General features: G+C 34.1%; 1 protein-coding gene across 12 annotated transcripts in view; it reads left to right on the top strand.

The window, feature by feature from the left end:
- Positions 1–27,056, top strand: part of Fam126b (family with sequence similarity 126 member B) — an 81,541-nt gene that overhangs the window by 6,799 nt on the left and 47,686 nt on the right. For 4 of the 12 annotated variants that reach the window (XM_015481230.2, XM_015481229.2, XM_048808274.1 and 1 more), the window contains one exon: positions 17,659–17,756. The gene's annotated coding sequence lies outside the window, so the exon portion shown is untranslated. Of the gene's footprint in view, positions 1–13,145; positions 13,220–14,286; positions 14,329–17,658; positions 17,757–21,510; positions 21,545–27,056 lie in introns of all 12 variants that reach the window. The other 8 variants (XM_048808278.1, XM_048808275.1, XM_048808277.1 and 5 more) reach the window with 4 other exon arrangements.

The following is a 27,056-nucleotide window of genomic DNA, read 5'->3' as shown; positions in this document are numbered from 1 at the left end:
CTCAGTAGAAATAACATTTTATCAGCATTAAGTTGAAGCACAGCTGAGGTATCTCTAGGTGTCTTGATTACAGATTTGTTGTTGATGTCACTTTCTTGACTTATCAGTTAGAAATTATATTTGCTAGAAATGAAAATAAGAAATAACTATTTCTCAAACAATAGTAGTTATTTCTTTGTCTTATTAAAAAAAAAAATTGAGAGGTAGGTATTCTAGGGTTGATGAGGCACTCCATAGAGTTGTCAAGGATCCAGGCTCCTTCTTTTCCCTTTACCATTGTTTTGTGGCTTTCCATTCTCAAGATCACCTTATGGTTGCTGGATCTCCAGACAATTATATCCTTGTTCAAGGGTGAAGGAAGGACGGTGGAAGAAAAGTATAGACAAAAGGGGTATACTCTCATCTTTTAAGAAACCTTTAAAATTCCCCGTGCAGTACTTCCTCTGGTTGCAATGACCAAAATATAGTAATCTGACTACATTTACTTGCAAATAAAGCTCAGAAATGGCTTTTTACTGAGTGTATAGAATACCTGCCAGGGATGGGATATTACACAGGAATGTGTAATCTTTTTCATACTTGCTTCTTATCTTCTCTGACTGTCCAGTTGTTGCTGTTAGACCTTTCATTCAACAGACATGAATTAAGCGCTAACTTATATAGTAGGTCCTGTTATAAGAATTGGAAATGCACAACTAAGGTATATTCTCTGCTCTAGAGAAGTTATAATTTAATAATAAGACTAATAAACTTTTGCACAGATTTCTGAGAACAGAAGGCATTATGTACTGGGAATAGCTACCACTATGACTCTGCCTATCCCTATCAATTTATAAGAGGGTTATGAGGAAAAGTAGGAGTGACCTATTGGAGGGGCAGTGTTAGTGGAAAACAATCTTTTTTTTTTGGTTCCCTGAGCAGAAGGGAAAGGGGTTGTTATTCTTCCCTAAACCCATGAGAAAGAGATCTTATAAGATTGACTCTGTGTTTTATGTGCCATTAAAAAGAAACTAGCATTTATTCTAATAGCTGCCCCTATTCTGAAGAACACATGCTGATGGAATAATACTTGATATAAGGGCAAGGCATTCTAGTTGTAAGATGTTCAAGTGATGGATTTTGCATATATTCTCAGATTTTTAGAGTCAACGATGATATTCATCAGGATTCTTCAGAGAAACAGAACCAATAAGGGATTTTATATATAATTATTTTAATTTCTATTATTAGGATTTGGCTGACACAAGTGAGGAGGCTGATCAGTCTAAAGATCTAAAGGGCAAGTTGACAAACTGGAGACCCAGTAGAACCAATAATATAATTCCAGAGTTTGAAGGTCTGAGAACCAGATTTATTAAGAGTTTTCAAGAAATTGAAACCCAGGAATAGCTGATGTTTCTTTTTAAGTCCAAAGGCAGAGAAGTGCTGATGTTCTAGTTCAAAGGCAGTAAGGTAGGAGGAACTCTTGTACTTGGGGGAGGGGTTCAGTCTTTTTCTTTTCTTTTCTTTTTTAGAGAGAGAGAGAGAGAGAGAGAGGGAGAGAGAGAATTTTTTTTTTTAATATTTATTTTTTACTTTTTCGGCAGACACAACATCTTTGTATGTGGTGCTGAGGATCGAACCCGGGCCGCACGCATGCCAGGCGAGCACGCTACCGCTTGAGCCACATCCCCAGCCCCGGGTTCAGTCTTTTTCTTCTATTTAGGCTGTTAATTGATTGTGTTAGGCCCACCTGCATTAAGGAGGGCAAACTTAGTCTACAGATTTAATTATTAATCTCATCCAAAAATACCTCCTAGGAACACTCAAAATAATGTTTAACCAAACATTTGGGCATATGAGATTAGAAACATTTTTTATTCAGGGAGAGGCTCTCTAACCAAAGAAATATGAAATGAACTAGTGAGGAGCATAAGTGAGTATTTTGGGGCTTACAGTTTCAGAAGTCTCAGTCCATAGATGTTGATTCCATTCCTCAGGGCTGAGATCAGGCCAAACATCATGGCAAAAGGGTGTGGCAGAGGAAAGCCATACCTGGGGACATTGCTCCAGGAAGGAGAGAGAGAGAGAGAGAGTGTGAGAGTGAGAGAGACTGAGAGAGAGACTGACTCCCCTTGTCAGGGACAAAATATAAACCCCAAAAGCACATCCCTGATGACCTACCTCCTTCAGCCACACCCCACCTGCCGGCAGTTACTTTTCAGTTAATCCCTGGCAGGGAATTAGTTCACCAATTGGGTTAAGGCTCTCATAACCCAATTATATAATTTCTAAACCTCTTGCATTGTCTGACACAGGAGCTTTTGGGGGACAGCTCTTATCTAAACCATAACATTCCACCCCTGATGCCCAATAGCTTATGCTCATTTCACAATGCAAGATACATTTTAGTCCAATTTTAAGAGTCTTCATAGTTTCTGTAGTTCCAGGATTTCTGAAGAACACAAGTCCAAAGTCTCTTCTGAGAGTTAAGGCAAATTCTTAGTTTTATTCAGCTTTTCACCACTGTGACCAAAAGACCTGACAAGAACAGTGATCTTTTCATGTCTGCAACAATTATAGTTTGATAATGAAAATATCTGTCGTTTCTGTTGGTGACCAAATCAAAGAAAGTACTGTTTTTTTGGTTGTTCTGCATACACTGATAATCTAATCAAATTATAAATATTAGAGATTGATAAGAATGGTGTAATTTGTTCTTATTAAAGTTTATGATTCTATTCATAGATTCCTTACTGGGGAATCTGTGTATACTACAATGAGAATTTATGAGGGGGAGGGGAAGGATATAGAATTGTCTTTTATGGAAAGGCTTTATAGAGCAAACGACCATTGATCTGAGTGTTAAGAAGAGCAGGGTAGTTAGACTAAAGGATAGTTGAAAATCATTCCAGAAAGGAGAGTAGCTTCAGAAAATGCATAGAGGTGTGAGACAGATTGATATATCATGGAATTGTAGGTCAACATTGGTGAAGGAAAGTCTCAATTGAGGCAGGATATAATTTCTCTTACTGATGATAGGACTACTTTGTTCATGTACCTGTTGAACAGTACTGGTTGAAAGGTCTTGTTGCCAGATTGTTAGATCTATTGTTGGATTATTAGATCTTTCTTTTTAAGCATACTGAACAATAAGATGCACTACTTGGAGCTCTGCCTCTCTTTTCTTTTCTTCATCACTTCTATTATATGTAGAGGTCATGCTACTATATAGAACTCTGTGTAAACCAGGAACCAGCCACAATTGTTTTTTCTTCTTCCATTTGATCATAGGGAACTCTACAAGTCCACAGATTGAGAGTCTACATTTAGTAGAAGTAAGTGCCATGGTATCTGGGCCATTAAGCTTATTGGTACTTTTATGGCCTGCTCTAATCTCATAATATAACCATTGTAGTCAGAGTTAGCAGATTATATAATGGTAAGAACCAATCTTCTAATAATGACTTTAAAAATATTTTTAAAAGGGTTTATTCTCATGTAAAATCTGCTGCAGTTATGAGCAGCTGTTCTTCATATGATGGGTCAGCATTGCATCTATATTTGTCTCAGCTTCTTGTTATAACACTGGTAAAGTAAGAACAGGCTGGAGAATTGCACACTAGCAATTAAATGTTTCTACAGATTTTTTTTTTGGGGGGGGGTGGAGTGCTAATTGGATTAAACCCAAGGCCTCATTCATGCCAGGCTATACCCTCAAACCCTTTTTAATTTTTTATTTTGAGAAGGGGTCTCTCTTAGTTGCCTGGACTGGCCTTGAACTTGTGACCCTTCTACTTCAGCCTACCAAGGAGCTGTGATTATAGGTTTGCACCATCACACCTAGCTATAGAAATGATTTCTGCTCTTGGCAAAATAAGTCACAAAATTACATTTGACTTAAAGAGGATAGAGGAATATAGTCCTCTTATGTGCCCTGATGGAGGGGAAAAAACTAATATCTGACATGCAGATTACTTTCACTTGATGAAACACTGCTAGCACATTTTGCCTTATGGCTTAGTGGGTTGGAGCACTCACTTTTTTAGATTAGGTTCATTACATGGTCATTACAGGATCAATTTCTATTAGGATCCAAAAGCCAGGCAAGGAGCTCTTTCTTAAAAGTATAATCAGCTGCAGGAAAGGAGATAGTACTATTCTAAAGCAGTGGTTCTTAACTAGGGGCAATGTTTGAAACATTTTGTCACAATTCAAGGGCAGTATTACATCTAGTGTGTAGAAGCCAGGATGCCACTAAACATCCTTTTATACATAGAACAGCTTCTCACAATTGCAGGAGTGACCAAAATGCCAATAGTGCCACTTTTAGAAACTGCTTTATGTTGAGTTCTATGCCTAGTGGTCTATGTTGTGATTTTTTTTTGTCAGAACCTACTGGTAGCTTCTTTATACAACTACTTTATCATTTACCATACACGTGTTGAACACCACTGAGTTTGCTGGAACTTAAAGCCCAAATGGGTAAAATAGTTTGAACTATCACCTTGACTTGTTGCTGTCTTTTGTCCTGTAGCTCTTATGGATTATTCAGGAAATGGGACATGCTAAAATATGGATTGTATTTCCAGAATTTAAAGAGGCCTATCAAACACTGTGCTTTTAAGTGGTGGTCACTGAATGAGCTTTGGCAACTTTTTGAAGGGAGTGTTTTGGCATAGTCCAAACTATTGGACCTCTAAGTCTTTAACTTAACTTCATTAAGTTGGCAGTGTTCTAAATTTCATGCTATTCTTCTACCCTGTAACATGTATGTAATTTTTACTAAGGTGTCTTGCTGCCCAGGTGAAATAAGTATGGTGTTCTTAGTGTAATGAACAAGTATGATATTCTGTGGTTAGTGAGTTGTTCAAAGTTCTTGTAGTCTAGCTTGACAGAGACTTTGCTTGACTTTGCTTTACCACTTACTAGCTTGACAGAGACTTTGTCATTTACTAGTTGTAATGCCCATTTAGGTGAAATGCCCATTTCTTCATCTATAAAATGGGGAGAGTAATAGTACCTATTATATAGGATTGCTGTAAATAGATGAATTATATAAAATGCTTAGAATACTGCTGACATATATTAAATGTTATAAAATGTTAGCTAATAAAATAAGACCTATAATAATTCATAATCTTTTTTTTTTTTTTGGTACCGGGGATTGAACTAAAGGGCATACGACCACTGAGCACATCCCCAGCCCTATTTTGTATTTTATTTAGAGACAGGGTCTCACTGAGTTGCTTAGTACCTTGCCATTGCTGAGGCTGGCTTTGATTTGCTATTCTCCCATCTCAGCTTCTTGAGCTGCTAGGATTACAGGTGTGTGTCACCGCGCCCTGTATAATTCATAATCTTTAAAATTTTTTTTTAAATTTATAATCTTTAAGGAGAAAATGTACGTTGAGTATGTTTATAACCTTAGAATAGGGAGGGAGTTTATTAAAAACAAAAGGCATAATACGATTTAAAAGGATTAACAGATATTGTTAACTGTTTTCTCCGCCCCCCCTTTTTTTCCCCTGAGTACTGGGGTTTGAACCCCTGAGCCACATGCCCAGCCATATTTTGTAGGGTCTTACTGAGTTGCTTAGCGCTGAGGTTGTCTTTGGACTTGTGATCCTTCCTGCCTCAGCCTCCTGAGTTGCTGGGATTGTAGGCGAGGGCCACCATGCCTGGCTTGATTAACTATTTTCTTAATTGTAACTCTAATTAAAGATAGGCTCCTTTGTTTACATTCAATTCTATTTAAAACTAGACATACTAGATTAAAACTTTCCTAATACTATTTAAGAGGTAATAATGGTCAGGATAAGAAGAAAGGAAGAACTATATTGGTACTTCATCTCCCTCTATCAATTAAGTCTACTCCTTTTTTTTTTTTTTAGATATAGTTTTGTAGTATAGTTAAAAATGCTACTATGCATAAATACCCAAAAAGATTGAGAACAGAGTATTGAAGAAATACCTGTATATCCATGTTTATATTAGCATCATTCACAGTTTTTAAAACTTGGAAGTAACTCAAATATTCATCAACAGATAAATTGATAAGCAAAATGTAGTATTCACTGTACATATGATGGAATGCTCTTTAGCCTTAAACAGGAAGGAAATTCTGCAATATGAATTCAACATAAATGAACCTTGAGGGCATTATACTAAGTGACATAAATTGGTCACAAAAAGACAAATACTATATAATTTCATTTGTGTAAGGAACCTAGAGAAGCTTAAATTGTGGAGACAAACAGTGGAATGGTGATTACCAAGGACTGAATGGAAGGGAATTCGGAAGTTACTGTTTAATGGGTATAGAGTTGTTTCACTTTTACAGCATGAAACTTATGGAGATGGATGTGGTAATGATCGCACAACATTATGAATGCTTTAGTATCACTATAAACTTAAGACTGGTTATGATAGTAATTTTTTTTAATTTTTATCTTTTGTAATTGTAGATGGACAGACTGCCTTTATTTTATTTATTTATTTTTATGATACTAAGCATTGAACCCAGTTCCCCACTCATGCTAGGCAAACGTTCTGCCACTGAGCTACATCCCCAGCCCATAATGGTGAATTTTGTTATGTTTATTGTACTACAATGAATAAATTGGGGGAAAACATCCATCAACTCAAATATTTTTGCCTCCCAAAAGAGCTTGTTTTGAACTGTGTCAGTTAACTAGGTAAGGAAGGGGAATAGATTATTACCAAATCCATGTACTACCTTCCTTGACTTTAATTCTTTGTATGTGAAAAATTTATTTCTTAATGTGGCAAGCAGGGATCTGACATGAATGCCTTTCCCCTCATCACTAAATGAAAATAAATTGTCTTTAAGATATGCTCATTCTTTAGCACACAGAATATGTTCTCTAAATATTATTTCTCACTGAAAGGAACCAGGGTTTGTTGCAGAAATTCTAGGTCTAGGGTAGGAATTATTCATGATGAGCCTGGAACTTCTTGTCCTATTAAGATGGGAAGCTGTCTTAATTTAGTAGGTTTATGACAAAAGGGCTTAGGTGGGTCAGGGGTCCCAAGGGCCACACTTCCAGGTTTCATGATTTGCAAGAATGACTCACAGGATTCAAGTCATTATATTCATGGTGATAATTTATTTCTGTGAAATGATACAAAGCAAAATCAGTCAAGCAAAAAGCATGTAGTACAAAATCTGGAGGAAACCAGGTGAAGGCTTATAAAAGTCCCAACGGAGTTGCAGAAGTGAGATTAATCCCTCCAATATGAGTTGTGTGCAGAGCCTTTATTAGCTCTAGGGCCATCTCAGGTTTTTTTACGAGCATATATATGGCCTTCTAGATTTCTGGGAATTTGTGGGAGTGTTTCAAAGCTCCCTATGGACATCCCATTCTCCATCTTTTCTTCTTAATCTTTTTGGTTGGCTTGTTTTTGGCCCATTTGTTTTTCATTGCTTCAGGCAGCCATAATGTTTAACATCTGTCCCTGTTTTCCATAAATGCCCCTGAGGAAAGGCTGTTGGCACTGGCTGAACTCCAAATCATGTCAAGTAAAGATTAACTTGCATGTTGGGTATTCCAGGGAACCAGGGAACCGCCAGACAAGTTAAGTGATCATAATTCTCTGGAAATGGATCTTTGAAGGCACTTTAACCCCATTCTGTCCCCTTCAGTGGCTGTCACTTGTGACTTTCACTGTGATGTTATGTTTTCAAAGATCCTGTGCAGCTAGAAAGGTGAATGGTAATAGGGCAAATTAAAACTTACTAAAGCTCCCAGTTCTTCTTAAGATTCCACTACTTTTCTTGAATAAACATGTGTTTTACAGTTTGCTTTAAGCCATTTGTTAATTTCCAAAGTTCTGGAAAAGTTCATTTTGAGCATTTTTAAAAAATATCTATTTTTTAGTTGTCGTTGGACACAATATTTTATTTATTTTTATGTGGTGCTGAGGATTGAACCCAGCCCCTCGCACTTGCTAGGTGAGCACTCTACTACTGAGCCACAATCCCAGCCCTCATTTTGACCATTTGTAGTGCTTCATTGCTTTTATAAATGAGAGGATTTTTGGAGGTCATTACTTTGCTAGTTTTAAAACCAGCCACCCCTGATACCTCTTGAGTAAATGGTAATCTTTTCTTCCTTCTCCATACATCTAATGACTGCCTACTTTGTGCAGACAACTGAAAGAGGGATTGTGGATATAGTGATGATAGTGATGAATAAGACACCCTTTCATATGGAGTGTGTGTGTGTGTGTGTGTGTGTGTGTGTGTGCATGCGCTAGTTGGGGAAAATAGACAATAAACAAGTACTGGGATTGAATTGCCGGCCATGCTTATCCTTAGTCCACTAAACAGTAAACAAATAATAGTAAATGTCATTGAGAGCAGTAAACAGTGAGACAGGTGATGTTTTAGATTGAACCTTTCCCTACAGTCCTTTGACTGTCCCAAACCTGAATAAAGTGAACAGCTGGACAGCAGAGGTAAAGGAAACATAAACAGCCTTAGGCAAAATGAATTTGGCACATTGAAGAGAAAGTAAGAAAGCCAATGTGACTGAAGCAGGCAAACATTCAAAAAGGAAAAGACAGTTGACATCACTAAAACTATATAATTTAAAAACATTAATATTTAGGACCTAGATTAACATCTAGGACCAGATTTTTGGTAATCATTGCTTCCATTATTTTGTTCTTTAGTAGATTGACTTCTTCCTGTGTGGGACATGCAGGGAAGGGATGATGGGCTGATTTATAATGTTGGTGCAATCCTGTATCATTTAGGGACTCAGTTAATTAAATGTTTTGAAAATTGTCTATTAATGGTCAAGTGGTTTTTTTTTTTAGTTGTAGATGGACACAATACCTTTATTAATTTATTTTTTATGTGGTGCTGAGGATTGAACCCAGTGCCTTACACCTTCTAGGCAAGCACGCTACTGCTAAGCCCCAGCCGTAGCCCCAAAGGTCAGTTTTAATGTCCTTTTAGAATAGGCTCATGCATTATTTTTGACCCCCTCCCCCCTTTTTTTCCTTCAGTTCTGGGTATTGAACCCAGAGCTTTGTGTATATTAGGCAGGCACTGTTAACATTGAGCTATACACTGAGGATTGAGCCCCTTAAAAAATGTATTAGCCTTTATTTCATAACTCCCAAATTTAGTGTGACTTATGACAGCCATTTTATTTGTTCATAGTTATTATTGTTTGAAGAATTGCTTTTAATAACAAAGACCTGGGCTGGGGTTGTGGCTCAGTGGTAGAGTGCTTGCCTAACGTGTGAGGCACTGGGTTCAATTCTCAGCACTGTATACAAATAAATGAATAAAGGTCCATCACCATTTGAAAAAATATTTTAAAAAATAACAAAGGCAGAATGATTATAAACAACATTTATTATTCAGGAAAATCAAAGGTTGTCTGTTAGACATGAAATTATGTATAATCATCATGGTATTGTGATTTTTTTGCAAAAGATTTATCATAACCCTTTCATAGTTTATGTTCCACTAAGAAACTTGTGACTCTATTCTAATTTCAGTATAGCAATGAAAAGCACTGTTAAATAATCTGCATTGTGATAAGGTAGAATAGATGCTTAATTAAAAAAATTAGTATGTTTAATATGATTTTGTAACTTCCATGAAAATATGGTCAGTTATTTCATTTGCTGACTGATTTATGTCCATGATCTAATTTGCAGTCAATCATGTTGCTTATGTAATGAACAGGATTTCCCTATTAGTGTAATTTTACCTGTACCTTGTAGCTTGGGGGCATATATTTTTTGGTGAAATACTTGTGGTTTCTAGACCTCAAAAATTAAGACAAGTAGTGAAATACAGCTTTTCACAAACAGCTATAAGATTATGATATATAAGATATGATAGAAGATTATGATCATAAGATGCAAATTATATATTTAAACTGCAAAAATTATGTTTCTTTAAAAAATTTTTTTATGATACTGGGGATTGAATCCAGACCCCCATGCATGTTAGGTAAGCATTCTACCACTTAGCTATATCCCCTAGTTCTTTTTTTTTTTTTTTAATTAATCTGTTTTGAGTCTGAATCTCACTAAGTTGTCCAGGTTGATCTGGAATTTGTGATCTTCCTGCCTCAGCCTCCTGGGTAACTGTAATTACAGGTGTGCACCACCATGCCTGGCTTATAATACTTTTATTCCCCTGTGATCAAATTACATATTATAGTTCTTTTTATTTCTTGGGTTCTTCAGCAACTTCTCATTTGGTTTGCCTGGAAAAGTATTTCTTCATCTTTTGGGGGTTTACATTCCATCAAGATTTGATAAAAACTGTGGATCTAGGGCTGGGGTTGTGGCTCAGTGGTAGGGTACTTGCCTACCATGTGTGAGGCACTGGCTTCAATTCTCAGCAACACATATAAATAAATGAATGAAATAAAGGTCCATTAACATCTGAGAAAAATATTTTTTAAAAAACTGTGGATCTAGAAAAATATACACTTTTATAAATATATCTCACAGAGTTTCAGGGACATTATCATACCCCCTTATTTCCCAGGTTTAAGGAACACTTTTAACTTATTTCACTATAATAAATTCTTCATATCTGTGGATTCTGCAACCATGGATTCAGCCAACCACAGATCCAAAATACTTAAGAGAGAAAAAAAATGCATCTGTACTGAACATATATAGATGTTCTTGCCATTATTATCTAAATAAATAGAGTATAACAACTATTTACATAGCATTTACACTGTATTAAGGAAACTAAAATTATTTAAAGTACATGAGAGAATGAATGTAAGTTGTATGCAAATATGATGCCATCTTAGGTAAGGAACCATATTTTGGTATCCATAGGGTCCTGTTATTTCATTTGGCTCAGTGATTTGTTTTGAAAAGCCAACATAAATTTGTTAAATCAAACACAGGATTTCATAGCATTTACTTTTCTCTTGGCCTTATTCTAAGTTGAATGGAGGTATACTTCTGTTTTTTAAGTTCTGAGACTTTTGTTAGAAAATTTTAAAAGTGAAAAGCCACATTTTTGATATATACATATTTTACTGGTTTTGTGTAGTAAAACATATCTTCTTGGGAATTAATTGGGAAAAAACAGATCATCACAGTAATGCAGAGAGATTATAACTTGCTAAAGTTGGTAGTCTCTTCTCTTCTAGTTTTATCAGTCTCGTGCTTTGAGTTGATTAATTAAGAAAAGGTGTTTTTATTTTGTTTTTCAAAATAAACCCAGGGGTGCTTAACCACTGAGCTCCAGCCCCCCACCCTTTTTAATATTTTTATTTTGAGACACAGGGCCTTGTTAAGTTACTGAGGCTGGCTTTGAAGTCTCCTGCCTCAGCCTTCTGAGCCTCCAGAATTACAGGTGTGCACCACTGAGAAAGTGGTGTCTTATACTAATACTACATTATCATCTTAGAAGTTTTTCAGATAACAAACTATGCAGTGCTTCCTTATTTGTGGTTAAAATGGAAAGAATTAGAAATGCTGTGCTAGACATTATGCAATGTAATCACTAATTGATAGCACTGCAATATTTTCTTTGGGTTATTGGTTGCTAATACTAATTGTAGATAAAAGGAAAAATATATATATACACATTAGTGGGAACTACATCTGTATTCCTTCCATTTTCTCTGAGAAGGAGAAAAAATTTCAGTGTTAAAACCAGTGGGTCAGAAAGTTCTCCTTACCCTAACTATAGGTTTAGCTATGTGATATTGATTCTTTTGTTTTGGGGGACACATTTTCTCATAAATCTAAGCCAGGATTACCAGGGATTTTAAGAGTTGGCACTGGGGCCCTTCTTCATGTCAAAGGTGGGCACTATTGAAAAATAACAGGTTATTTAAATTCTCTGACTCATTTTGATTATTTTTTGTTGCTTTGTCTTCAAGTTCACTGATTTTTTTATTCAATGTCCAATGTTATTCTCATTTTTAAATTTCACAAATTATTATTTTTATAATGTAGTTTGGATTAGGTTGTCTTTTTAAATTTTTTTTTTTTTAGTTTTAAATGGGTACAATATCTTTATTTATTTATTTTTATGTGATGCTGAGGACTTAACCCAGTTCGTCACGTGTACAGAGCCACAATCCTTGCCTCAAAGATTAGGTTGTCTTTTAAAAATTTTTGTTAACACCTTCTGTGACTCATGTTTTGAACAATATAGTTATAATTACTGTTAAAATATTTTTGAGAATTCTAACATCTGTGTCAATTTTGATTGGCTGATTTTTTTTTTTCTTTATTATGGATCTTGTTTGGCTGGTTGTTTCTATTCCTGGTAATTTTGTTATTAAGCATGTGATACTATGAATTTTATCTTATGGTGTTCTGGATATTTTTGTATTCCTAAAAATATTTTTGAAGTCTATTTTCTTTGTCAGTTGTTTGAAAACAATTTGATTTTTTTCAGGGTTTGATTTTAAGATTTACTAGATAGTACTGAATCTGTGCTCAGGTAGGGCTAATTTTAATTCCCCCTTTATTAGGGAGGACCCTTTACTTATACCAATCCTTAATCTGATTGGTGAGAAGAGGCACTATTTATGGCCCTATGTGAATTCTGTGACATTGCTATATCCACTTTTAGGTGCTTCTTGCTCCATCTTCAGGTAGTTTCCTTACTCAAAAGTATTGATCAGGGGATCTTCTGTAGATCTCCAGTGTTCTTTTTTTCTGTGTTTCTCCATTATTTTATCTAACACTTTAGTCTACTTGGACTTTTGGTTCTGCCTCCTTTACTCATGTGCATTTCCCTTCTTTATGTTGCAGTCTAGGAACTTTTTTTTTGTTGTTGTTGTTGTTGGTACAGGGGATTGAATCCAGGGCCACTTAACCACTGAGCCACATTCCCAGCCCTTTTTTATACTTTAGTTAGAGATAAATAAATCTAATTTTGTTAGATTTATTCCTAGTTTTAAAAAAATTCTTTTGTCCTTTATATTTTAAAAATCCATGGCTGGTTTATAGAAGCATGATTGGCTTTTTAATATTAATCTTCTAGCCAGAAATATACATTTACTTATGAATTCTAATAATCTGAGGAATCTTTTGGACTCTCTTAGGACATAATCATATCATGTATGAATAATGTTGTTTCTACCTTTCCAGTCCTTATTCTTTTTGTTTCTCTTGCTTTACTGTACTAGCTAAACCCTCCAGTAAAATTTTGAATAGAAATGATGATAATGATCATCTATGACTTGTTTTCCACTTGAAAAGGGTAAGTTTTTAATCATTTACCATTGACTGTGATGCTTCCTGAGGGCTTTTTTTCTTTTTATCCAAAATTCTTTGTGAATTTTCCAATAGATTTTATCATGAATGAATATTGAATTTTGTCACAGGCTATTTTTATACATATTTGGATAATCATATGAATTTTCTTCTAAACTACTCTTAAATGTCTGGAATAAATTCCTTTCTATATATGTTATTTTTATATATAATGTTAAATTTTATTCACCAGTACATTGATATTTTTACATCTGTGTTTATTAGATCAGTCCATGATTTTCTTCTTGATAATATCTCTGTCAGTTTTGGCATCATTTTTGTACTGGTTCTTAAAAAAAGTGAAGAAGTGTTCTGTTATTTTCTGTTCTCTAGAAGGAGTAACAGAGTTATGTTTCTTCTTAATTGTTTTGAAGAATTCCCTGGTGAAACCATCTGCATCTGAGATTTTCTTTATGCAAAATTTTAATAGCAGATTCCATTTCTTTAATATCTTTGGGGCTATTTGAGCAGTCTATTTCTTTCAGTGTTGGTGATTTATATTTTTTGAGGAATGGTCTATTTTATGCTGTTACATTTATTGGCATAAAATTTCATATTTTTTTTTTGATGTCTAAAAATTCTGTAGTAATTTGTGTTCTCCTTTTCCTTAATCAGTTTGGCTAAAGGTTTATCAATTTTATTAATCTTTTCAAAGAACCAACTTTGACTACATTGATTTTTTTTTTCTACTGTATGCTTGTTTTCTGTTTTGTTCACTTGCTATTCTGTGTTGCTGCTTGAAAATCAAGGACTGTCTATATATACAATTCAGGCTATAACTACATCATAAGTTTTAATGTATATTCAGTAGTATTCAGTTTAATCTATTTTGTAATTTATGCTTTGATTTCTTCAATCCAAATATTATTTAGAAATGTAATTTTATGTTTCCAGGTAGTTGGTGTTTTTCCAGGTTTTTATTTATTGTTATTGTTATTATTAATGATTTCTAATTTCTGTTGTGGTTAAGGAGTATACTCTGAATGGCATCATCTTTTTTTTTTTTTTTTGAAGTGTGTTGAAGATTCCTTGTAGCCCAGTATGTGGTCAGTTTGGGTAAGTTTCATGCGTTCTTGAAAAAGATCATAATTTTTGTTGTTGCTGGGTATGATTTTCTGTATTGGTCATTTAGGTCAAGTTTGTTATTGCACTGTTTAGATTTTAATGCTTTTTCTGTTAACTATTGAGAGGTGTGTTAAGGTCTCCAACTGTGATTGTGGCTTTGTCTGTTTCTCCTTTAAAGCTTGCAAATTGTAGCTTCAGGTATTTTGAGGTTATTATGGGGGTATAAAAAATTTGTGATTGTGGCATTTTCCTGTGGGATTGATCCCTTTATTATTATGTAATATTTCTTTCATCTTTAGCAATGATTCTTGTCTTAAATTCTAAATCTTTAACTGAAATTAGCAGAGTACATCAGTTTTCTTTTGGTTAGTGTGGTATGGTGTATTTTTCCCTATCCTCTACTTGAATCTTTCTGGGCACATATTTAAAGTGTATCTCTTTAAGAGATATGATTCTTTTAAAACATTTTTTAGTTGTAGTTGGACACAATACCTTTATTTCACTTATTTATTTTTATGTGGTGCTGAGGATGGATCAAACCCAGGGTCTCATGTCTGCGAGGCAAGCGTTCTACCGCTGAGCCACAACCCCAGCCCCATGATTCTTTTTTGTTTATTCCAGTTTGGCAAACTTAGACTTTTACTTGAAGTATTTTTTTTCCATAGACTGTAATACAATTATTGATATGTTGGGTCTGTATGTATAATATGTTTTCTGTTTGGCTTATCTGGTTTGTTTTCTTTCTTCTTTTTTTTTTTGCATGCTTTTAGATTACATAAATATTACATTTTTCTGAATTGTTATGTATTATAATTTTAGTGATTATCCTAAAAATTATAACATTTATCTTTAATTTATTGCATGTATAATACAAAGTATGATTTTTAACACTGTCGCATTACTGCTAAAATCTTAGAACCTTTAAACCTTACAAGGCAATTCAGTTACTCTGCATTGTTATGCCTTTCTGTGTTTCCATGTTCTGGATCTAGGATGGTTTTCTTCTGTCTGAATAATTCCACTTAATTTTCTTGTAGTATAAGCTTACTGGTGAGAAATTTCCCCTTTTTTGTTTGTTTGTAAGCATTTTTATTTTACCTTAATTTTGAAGGATATTTTTGTTAGGTATAATATTTTAGATTGGCGGTTATTATGACTTTTTTCTTCCTCTTCCTCTCTTCCTTTCATAGTTTGATATCCTAGGTATAGTTTTCTTTTAATATGTCTTGCTTGGAGTTAGTAGAGCATGATCAGTCTCTAGACTGATTTCCTTTATCAGTTTTGGAAAATTCTTAGCTATTCTTTTTTTGAATATTGCTTTTATCTCTTTCTGCTATCGTTTGAGGCTTCTATTTGTGTGTGTGTGTGTGTGTGTGTGTGTGTGTGTGTGTACACATACATTTTGAGCCTGTATCACCTTTCTCTTAAACCTTTTGTCCTTTTCCCTGCCTTTTCATTCCCTTCTCTTCTAGTCATTTCTCTTTATACTTTGGTTTGGGCATTGTGTATTAACTTGTGTTCTGGTTAACTAATCCTATATTCTATTGTGTCCATTTGCTATAAAACCAAAAATATTGAGTTCTTAATTATATAGATTGAATTTTTCAGTTCTAGAATGTCTGTTGGGAGCTAGGGATGGTGGCATGCACATGTAATTGAGAGGCAGAAAGATTGCAAGTTCAAGGGCAGCCTGGACTATCTAGTGAGATCCCTCATTAAAAAAAAAAAATTAGATCCTAATTCATTGGATGAACTGCTCCATCTTTCATCAATTTTATCTGTTTTCCCCAATATGTTAGAATTATTTTAAATAATTGCCATATATTTCAACTTTATTATTGGGTCTGATTCTCTTTAGTTTTTTTTCTAAATTATTGGTCATGTATTATTGTTCCTTTGCATTCTTATTGGTTTTTTTAAATTGTGTGCCAGATTTTGTATCTGAAAGAATTGTAGTGGCTGTTTACACTTCACTGTTACACAAGCTGGTGAGGGGCTAATTACCTCCAATCACCCAGAGATTAAGGTGCTTTAGTGTTATGTTAAAAGTTTAAAAAAACTCATTCTCTCTCTCATTTGCCCTTTTTTCCCCCTTTTGCTTTCTTAATTGAGAACCTAATGAATATCCATATTCTTAGTCTTAAAATATTATGGGAGATCTTTCTCTATAGAGGTTCTCCACTTAGCTCTTCAGTATTTCTATACACACACTGCTTCAAAATCTGGCAGTTGTCCTTGTGGTTCAAAATTTTCAGGGTACAAAAGATGATCAGAGTCTTATTCCCACCCTGTTGTCTTAAAATCAGATGTGCCTTCCAAAAAAATATTACCAGTCTCTTTTTTTGTCTTTCCAGAGACGGTGTAAGTTCCCTTCCCTGCCATGCAGAATCTACTCATAAAATAAAAATTTCATGTGAAGGCCCAGTATATACGAGATTAAAAAGTCATTGCTATGGTTAGAGTTAGGGGTTCCAGATATCTCTTCAGTCTAAAGAATACTGAAGACTTTATAAGGACAATGTAATTTATCTCTAAGACAATTTTGTTGTATTTTCTTTGTGTTAAAAAAATACATTTGGCCAGGATCTATGACACGTACATATAATGTTTTAAATTTTAAAGTTGGGATGCGCTTTTAAAGAAGAAATGGAGCGTAATGTGTTCAGCAAATATATGAAAAGAGACTTCTTACTTTCTAAGAAGTCTCTATTGTTAGCCATTTTAAAGTGGTTCTCTCTGACCAAAACACTTTATGATTTTATGTTAAAAATTCAAATAATGTACTTTCTGTGTAAAAAAATTATAAATTTTTTAGTTGTGAAACTGATTCAAAATTATTTTGTACCCCTTGATACTTATTTAAGTTTGGTTTTATACAGCATACTTTTTTAAAACTTTATTTTATGTATTTTATTATTTTATGTGGTGCTGAGGATCGAACCCAGGGCCTTGTACATGCTAGGCGAGCATTCTACGGCTGAGCCATAGTCCAGCCCCTATACAGCATACTTTCAAGAAAAAAAAAATAGTGGGGTGTGTGGGTACTATAAATCCAGCCTAGGACCTCTACCTACCCAAGTTCTTAAAGATAATTAATGACAAAATTTCAAACTAAAATTCACACTTTCTCCAAAATCATTTTTATTAGGTTTGATAAAGATACATAGGTATACTCATTATTATAAAAGTTTTTTAATCCATATTTTAAAAAATTAGATGACCTGTATTATAAATGTCTCATTAAAACTGTTCTTTCTTTGTGCTATATTCTTGAGAATATTATCTTAATATTTCACATTTTTTCATTTTTATTTTTTATAGGTTTGGGAAATATTTAACTCTCAACAAATGAATTCCACACTTGAACTCCGCTGCATTCCCGTGCCACCTCCTCCTTTAGAAAACTGATTTTAACACAGGTAAAGTTATGACTTTAACTTTTTAAAGAATACATTTCCCTTATAGTTAGACATACTAGAGTAACTTATGTTTATTATACAATCTTTACCTGAAATGATCATATCTTAATTATTGTCTTTGAATTCCATTTTTTAAAGTATTACTCTTTTAGTAGTAGCTGAATTTGAGTTATTGAATTTAGTAAACAAAATCACATTGTCTAGCTACATCTAAATCAGTGCTATCCAGTAGAACTTTTGTGATAATGGCTGTGTTCAGTATCTCTACTGTTTGAAATTAGAGACTATAGCCACGTGTGGCTTCTGGCTGTTCGAAATTTAGCTAATGCTACATTTAAAAAAAAATTAGCTGCTGCTTTTTCTGATATTTGTTATTAATGTAAAAAATATACAAAACCAAGAGAAAATACTCATTCCCCAAATTCATTGTGGCTCTAACCCAAAATCCTGCACAAAACCCAACAAATTTACTGTTTTCAGAGAAAACTGATGCCAAGACAAATGAAGGAAAGGAGTGTGAAAAAGCAAAATTATCTAGTTGAGTCCACCCAGAAAGACACTTGGTAGGGATTCAGAAGTGGCTGACAGGGCAAACTTGCTGGAAGCCTCACACAAACAAGATTCTAAGTGGAGTTGGGGAGCAAGAGGACTCCCAAAGGCAGTGTATATAGAGTTACTCTCAGGCTCAGTGTGCTAGGTGTGAGATGATCAAAAGCTGATCTCACTGAAATGTCTTATGAAGTCTTAGTAATGGCTGTAGGTCAGGTTAGACTAACACTGTTCTCACCTATGCCAGCTAAAACTTTCACCGGAAGCAGGTATGAATTTGCCATCATCAGTCTTACAGATCCATAATGCAGTCTTGGATGTGAAGGTTGCAAAGACTTACTTGAGAAAGGACTTAGAATATAGAACCTCTGGCAGGTGAGGAGAATGCAAATCCAGCTTCATTGAGCCCTCCCTGTGCAGTGGTATTTCTTCACCATCTCCCTACCTCATTAGGAATAGTGAAATTGGCTGGGATGTTTTTCTAAGTGTAACTGATCCCATTTCAGAATTTTGCGTACATATGGAGAACCTACAATAGGTGAGTGGAAGTGTTCTCCAGGTTTAGTTTCTCAGGAATTTGGGATTATACTAGATATAATCTAGTATAATGGTATATGGATACAGGGCAGATTTCATAAAGTGAAACCAGATGGGTCTTCTCGTCAGCAATCCAGGGTACAGAATGTGTCCAGTCTCTTCTCTCCCCAGATTGGAGGAAAATATGTAAATTTTATTTCATTTTAATTATTTTAAATAACCATAGCTGGCTGTTAACTTCTGCACCAGACAAAACAAGGACAGCTTTAAGTTTTTCCTTAGGGAATTTGGTTTTTACAATAATAGCATGTCTTAATTTTAAATTTCAGACATACACTTAGACATATCTTCATAAGTGTTGACCAGGTTTGAAAGTTTGCAGTAATGAAATTGTTATTGGCTATTCTACATGTTGTCCTGATAATAATATAGCTTGATTTATCTAATAATAATTTTTTAAAAAAATTTTTAATTGTTGATGAGCTTTTATTTTTATTTATTTATATATGATTCGAAGGATTGAATCCAGTGCTTCACACATGCTGGACAAGCACTCTACCACTGAGCCACAACCCTAGCCCCCCCAATAATAATTTTTTATTAAAGCTTAATAATTATACATAATAATTGAGTTCATTATCATAAACTCATATAATCATGCAAATCAATTTTAGTTCATTATCCCTCCCACTTTCCTTTTCCCTTTCCCTGCTGTTCTTCCTCCCCTTTCCCATATTCTTTATCCTCTACATGTCTATTAATTTCTGTTTGATTGGTTATTTATATTATCTTATCCTTCCTTCCCTTTTTATGTTTTTTCTAGTTTCCTCATGTGAGAGAAAACATTCAACCTTTGAATTTCTAAGTCTGGTTTATTTCACTTAGCATGATATTTTCCATTTTTATCCATTTATCTGCAAATGCCATAATTTCATTCTTTTTATAGCTGAGTAGAACTCCATTGTATATTATTCAATAATTTTGGTTCTCTAAAAACCCTTTAGCATTTAATCATTCTTTGCTCATTGTTGTATCCTTAACATCTTACTCAAACCTAGCATATAATTGATGTTCAGTAAATATTAATTGAAAGAAAGGATGAATAATCTGTGTACTTTACCTCTGCAGTAAAAATGTTTCTAAATTGTCCAGAAATGACATAATTGTATTGATATTATTTCTGTTATAATAGTAGCTAACATCTATGGAGACATGTTGTGCCAGACATTGTTTTAAGACCTTATATGTTAAATTACCTAGTCTTTTAAAATCTTTGCTGTAAGTACTTGTATTATCCCCATTTTGTAAATGAAGAATTTGAGGCCACAGAGTAGTTAAGTAACTTTCCCAGAGAAATACAATGTGTAGGCCATGGAGCTAGAATCCATACTCTTAACTATTAGGCTGTGTTGCCAGCTTATATTCTGACTATAAACTGACAGTTCTTAAAAAATTATATATATTGAGTTAGGTAAGACAGAACTCCTAAACCATGTAGATAATAGAGAGCTTTTGTACTTGGACAAATTCTGTGAGTTTGCTTTTTGGCAAATAATTCTTGACCCTCGTCAGGTCATATTCTAGCAGTTTATTTTATTCATTATGTTGTATTTAGGGTCTGCTAATAAAAGTTGTATTATCATGGTCATCAAAAAGATAATAATTTTCTGTAATGTTCTCTATTGTTCTGTACTCTGGAAATAAGGCAGTGTTGGTTTGAATTGGGCTGCATGCTGGAATACTAGCTTGAGTTCTTGCTTTTAAACATTTATAGTTTCACATACCAGGTGACTGGATGAATGTAATGTACAGTGGAAGAAATGATCTCGAGATTTCTTTATTGTCTAGTTAGTTTACAGCATATTTTTACTTCTGTTCTATAGTTGCTTTTAGATACTAGAAGATGTTAAACCTGATTAGGACTTTATGTTTACAAAATTTCTTTGTAATCGCTACTACACTTTTTTTCAAATAAAGTCAGTAAAATATACTTTTAGGATTTTAGAATCAGAAAGTAACTAACTATAGGAAATTGAAGCCCAGAGAGTTTAAGTAATTTGTCCAAATATTTAAGCAGTGTGGTTCATTAATTCAACAAAAGTAAGTAATTAAATACCTGTCATATATCCAGATACCATAGTATGCTTGTTAGCTTTGCATGCATTTCCAATACAGACATGGACTCTCTTCTCCTTGAATATATAGTCTGATGGGGGAAGACAGACAGTCAATAAGTAATAAGGACTAATAAACAAGATTTGGAACTTTATGAAAGAAATAAACCTTGTGTTGTGATAGAAAATACTGAGAAATGATGAAAGGCTGCTATTTAGATACAGTGGTTGGAAAAGGGCTGCAGAGACTTAATATATAAAAAATTTAAAAAGAATAGCTCCATGGTACAAGCACCCTTGATTTCAGTCTCCAGTACTGGGGGGAAAATAGGAGCAGTATAGCATTCCAGGCAGGCCTTCAAGTATAGCATTCCACTCAAGGCCTTCACAGATGCCTTGGGGTGAAGGTGTTTTTGACATAGAGAAACTGAGAGTGTGTCTAAAACAGAAAACTGAGGAGAGTAATATGAACAATGAGATTGGGGTCATATTACATATTGCATTTTTCAACCATAGGTTTTAAAGTTGGCGTTCATTATTTATTTTTTTGGCAGTGCTGGGAGTGATCTAGAGCCTGGTACTTGGTAGGTAAGTTGTTTACCACTGAGCTACAGCCCCAGTCAATAGGTATTAAATTTAAATCTGAGTTTTATCACTTAAGCTATGTTTCCTTGTGTAGTTTATCATTTAAGCTGTGTTTCCTTGTGTAGGTCACTCAGCCTCTTTATTATCTGTTAGACGGGATAACAGAAGCTATTTCATAGCACATACTTTCATGAAGATTAATTATATAATACAGCAAACACCTTGTGATTAAAAACTATTCCAAGTGTGTAATAACTATGTGATGTAGGCACCCTTATTATCTCTAGTTTTGAAAGGCGAGAAATGAGTCAGAGAGGGTTTGAGTATAGCTAGTAAAAAGGGGTAAGAGGGTTTTAAACATAGCTAGTAAATACCTTTAACCATAGGCAGTTTGGTATCAAGAGTCTGAGCTTGAAGTATTGTCTGGAGATCCTTTAAATGGACTTGAAAATACAAAAGTATTTTTCATATTATTAATAAAACAGTATTTAGCCTTGGTGGTGACACATACCTGTAATTCCAGAGACTGGAGAGTCTGAAGCAGGAGGATTGCAAGTTTGATAGCAGTCTTGGCAACTTAGCGAAACCCTGTCTCAAAATAAAAATAAAAAGTACTGGGATCTAGCTCAGTGGTAAAAGTGCCTTTGGGTTCAATCCCAAGTATTGTCCCCTCCCACCACCACCCCCCCAGAAATGGAAAAGAAAAACAAACCAACAAACAGTATTTGCCTCTTCCACTATCATTCTCTAATATAGGGAAGTTTTTCAGAATTTGATTGAATGCAGAAGCATTTATGATCTTTGGCTGGGGGTGGGGGAGGATGTAAAAAAAAATGCTACTCTTACTAGATTTGTTTTTGTTTTGGAAGATATAATTTTTATTTAAAATGTTATTTATGTTAACATGTAATAGGCTTATTTTTTAAATTAATAAACTAACTTGTTTTTCTCATAAATCCTTCCAGATTCATATAAAGAGTAAACTATGAATGTAATCCTTTTTATGAAAGGATTTATGAGAAACACAAGTTTGATCAAGTTTTTTTTTTTTATGAGAAGGAGTTTTAGCAGTCAAGCAACTAAATTTTGAAATAATAGTAGTCATTCATACTAAGCATTTCTAGAATTTAACTTTTATTCACTTATCATTTCCTTTGATATTATTCTCACCACACAGTGTTGAAAATTTAATCCAGTCTGAGTGCTTGAGTATTGCTTGAAATAAATGCAATATATTACTGTATAACTGTTTCAAATTGAACAATTTTCTCAAATAGAAGATTGTCTGACATTAATTCAAAGTCAGAAAAACTCACGAATCTCTCAGTCTCTAATTTCAAAGACAGGCAAGGTTGGTGTTGCTGATTCATGCATTTTGAAGAATATCTACCTGTCAAAAGTTTCTGAGTGATTTTTGAAGAAGCTATTTAATTTTTCAAATAAAATTGTTAACCAAGTAGGAAATGCATGCAAAAAATCTTAGGGATTGTTACAACCAAAAACAAAGTTGTCAATGCTGAAAGTGCTAAATAATGTTCATGAGTTCAGGTAATTAAATCAGCAGATGTTTGAGTGCCCATAATGTCCCCAGCACTTGAGAAACAGCGCCTGTCTTGGCAGTACAGATTCCAGTGGCAAACACAGTAATAAGTAAACGAATAAGATAATTAGATTTGCTAAATGATATGAAGAATGTGGGCAGAGTGATAGGAGTTGTAGGGAGAAGGAAGAAGGGGTAACTTGTTTAACTAGACAAGGAAGCCTTCTCTCAGGAGATGGCATTTGAACTGTGTCTTATACAGCAATATACAGGGAGCTGGGAGAGCATGGTCAGTGGCAAGTATAAAGACCAAAGAATGAGGCAGATAGTAATTATAAAATATATTTTTAGAAAAAAAGAGAATAGGACTTGCACTATTATCCACTAAAATATAAAGCCATAGTAGTTAAGATTATAGTCCTGGTGGAAAATTTAGTGCAAAAAGTAGCTCAGAAATAGTTACAAGAATATGTAAGACTTTAGTATGTGATAAAAGTAGTTTTTCAAGTCACTAATGCAAAATATGTTAGAGAAAAGAATTTTAATTTTATGTCATGTTCTAAAATAACTTCCAGATTCATTTAAAGAGTAAACCATGAATGTAATTAATTTTAGAAGACTTAAGCCTTAATAAAGTAAGCAAGGTGATTTTTAAAAAAAAAAAAAAAATAGTAAAATATATTGATAACTTTTTGCTATGTCCCTTTCAATATATTCTCTGTGTTAATGTTTTAGCCATAGGTACTCACTAGAGTATACTGATTCTGATTTTATTGTATTAGTTTTATTATTTATTGTATTAGTGTCCAGTTGATTTCACTCTTATACAAGTACTTTGCTAATACTAAAACATTTTTCTAATCAGTAGATATTCAGGTTTAGGATTTTTAGTTTGCAGTGAAGTGGCAGGAGGACTCAGTGCTAATGTTATAGTGAACCTGGATTTTTTTTTTGTACTATTGTGTAATTTGTAGCTAGCTGTAAAAGGGATACCAGTCCTTTCTCTACATCATAGCCAGGTGAACTTTGTTATCCACTTATTTAATATCCTAAGTCACTTTTCAAACTTCTTAATGTTCACTAAGAAGGCCCTGCTTATCCCTTCACGTGCTTTCCTCTCTACCCTAAATCCTTGGGTCTTGTGCTCTGTTGCTCTAGGACTGTTGGGTCTTTTTTCAGATCTTACAACTTCCTGTGTTTTTTCTTGCCACAAGACTTTTATATGGTTTGTTTACTCTTCCTAGAATGTTCTTTTTCTAACTCCTCCCCAGTTTTATGGATCTTTGATATTGTAGATTAAACATTAGCTCAGAGAAGTTCCCCCATCCCCTGCCCCAGTATTGGAGATTGAACCCAGGGCCTAGCACTTGCTAGGCAGCTACTGCACCATTGAGTTACATCCCCATCTCTTTTTATTTTATTTTGAGACAGGGTCTTGCTAAGATGCCCAGGCTGGCCTTGAACTTGCAATTCTCCTTCTTCAGCCTCCCAAACCACCACCATGCCAGGCTTCTCTCTTTCTCTTTTTAATCTTGTAATTTATTTGAAGAAATCTATCAGTTTATCCTAAGATAGTAACATAAGTTACTGTTTTTTGTACTCTGCTTATGTAGTACTTGGTCTAATAACATATTTGTAGATATCTTAAAATCTTTTTGAAATTCAGAGAAAAAAATTTTAAATTTTTTTTAAGAACTCTAATTTGGAATTTAACATACTTAGGAAATATATCTTTTGTTATTTTATTATTGATTGATTTTGATGATCCTTGAACCCCTGGCCTCATGGCCTGCTAGATAAGCACTCTACCAGTGAGCCACATCCCCAGCCCCATTGTCTTGTTAATAAAAAGATTTCCATTTTTGTTGTTTCACAGTTAGTGCCTCATTCTCCCTAAATTCTTTATTTTCTTCTTACCTTTTGAGTCTTAAAGTAGGAAAATTTATTTTTATTGTCTTATTCACTTTAAAATGATACATCTTATTGTTTTATTCAAAATTGCATGGTTTGAATATCCTCAGATAAACACTTAATGGATTAGTGTATATTTGTTTCTGGGCCTTTTTCATGTTTTATAGAACTTTTAACTGATATTATACTTTATATACACAATTTGCTTTTCCTATTTGTACATTTTTCCATCTTAGGAAATTTATGAATCTATCCTCTTCAAAGGTCATATTTTGTATAGTGCATATGTTTATTATCAGTTTGCTGAATTTGTGCCTCTCACCATCTACTTTATCTAGGTTTAATGTTTATAATCTGTCACATGGTTGTTCTGTGATGTATAAATCATTCTGGTTGCATAGACTCTGCATTTTTCATCGACAGTGTCCAGTTGATTTCACTCAATATACTATTTTATTTTTATTTCTTTGTGTTACTTGGGGATTAAACCCCTGGGTACTGTACCTCTTAGCTACATTCTGAGCTATTCTGAGTTATTCATTCATTCACTGATTTTTTTTCCCACCTTTTTTTAATTGGTGCATTATAGTTATACATATTGATGGCATTTTTTTGTTACATATTTGTACATGCATACAATATAACTATAATTTGACCAATATCACACTCTAGCACTTCTCCCTTCCTTCTATGCCTCCCACTCCTTGCTCCTTTTCCTCTGCTGATCTCCTTTTGATTTTTAGGAGATCTACCCCACATTGGTTTTCCTTCTGTCTGACTTATATGAGAGAAAACATAACGCCTCTTAACCTTCTGATTTTGACTTATTTCACTTAACATGTTAGTCTCTAGTTCCATCCATTTCCTGCAAATGACCTAATTTCATTTTTCATTATGGATGAATTAAACTCCATTGTGTATATATATCACATTTTCTTTATCCGTTCATCCATTAATGGATACCTTGGCTGGTTCCATAATTTGACTATTGTGAACTGTGATGGATATGCATGTATCACTATAGTATAATGACTTTAATAATTCCTCAATATAAATAGCAAGAAATGATATAGCAGGGTCATATGCCTAATCTTTTTTTTTTATTAGTTGTTCAAAACACTACATAGCTCTTGACATATCATATTTCATACATGCCTAGTCTTTTAAGGAGGCTCCATTACTGATTTCCATAGTGTATTGAACTAATCTACAGTCCCATCCAACAGTGTAAAAATATTCCTTTTTCTCCATATCCTCTCCAGCATTTATTCTGCTTCGTATTCATGATGACTGCCATATGACTTGCATGAGATGAAATCCGAATTGCTAATGATGTTGAACATATTTTTCTTGTATTTGTTGGCCACATATATTTCTTCATTTGAGAAGTGTCTCTTTAATTAATTTGCCCATTTATTAATTGGAGGTGGGTTTTTTTTGGTGTTAAATTTTGAGTTCTTTATATATTCTAGATATTAGTCCTCTGTCAGAAGAGTAGTTAGCAAACATTTTCTCCTAATCTGTGGGTTTTCTCTTCACATTCCTATTTGTTTCCTTTGCTGTACAAAAGCTTTTAAATTTGATGCTGCCCCATTTATTAACTCTTGGCGTTGTTTCCTTAGCTTTAGTGTTCCTATTGAGAAAGTTATTGCCTGTGCCTAAAAGCTGGAGCATTGACCCTGTGTTTTCTTCTAGCAGTTGCATAGTTTCTGATCTAATTCCAAGGTCTTTGTTCCATTTGGGGTTGATTTTTGTGCAGGGTGAGAGATAAGTGTCTACTTTCATTCTTCTATGTATGGATAACCAGTTGTCCCAGCACTGTTAAAAGGGCTGTCTTTTCTCTGAGTGGATGTAATTGGCACCTTTGTCAAGGATCAGATGACAGTATCTGTGTGGGTTTGTCTGTTTTGTACCATCGGTGTAGGTGTCTGTTTTTATGCCAGTATCATGCACTTTTTATTAGTATAGCTCTGTAATATAATTTAAAGTCGGGTATTGTGGTAGCTTCAGCATTATTTTTTTGGCTTAGAATTGCTTTGACTATTCTGGGTCTTTTTTTTTTTT

The sequence above is a fragment of the Marmota marmota genome, unplaced genomic scaffold (assembly GCF_001458135.2).
Source record: "Marmota marmota marmota unplaced genomic scaffold, marMar, whole genome shotgun sequence".
NCBI lineage: Eukaryota > Metazoa > Chordata > Mammalia > Rodentia > Sciuridae > Marmota > Marmota marmota.
Note: the sequence above shows the minus strand (reverse complement) of the source record. Positions and strands in the feature narration are given on the sequence as shown.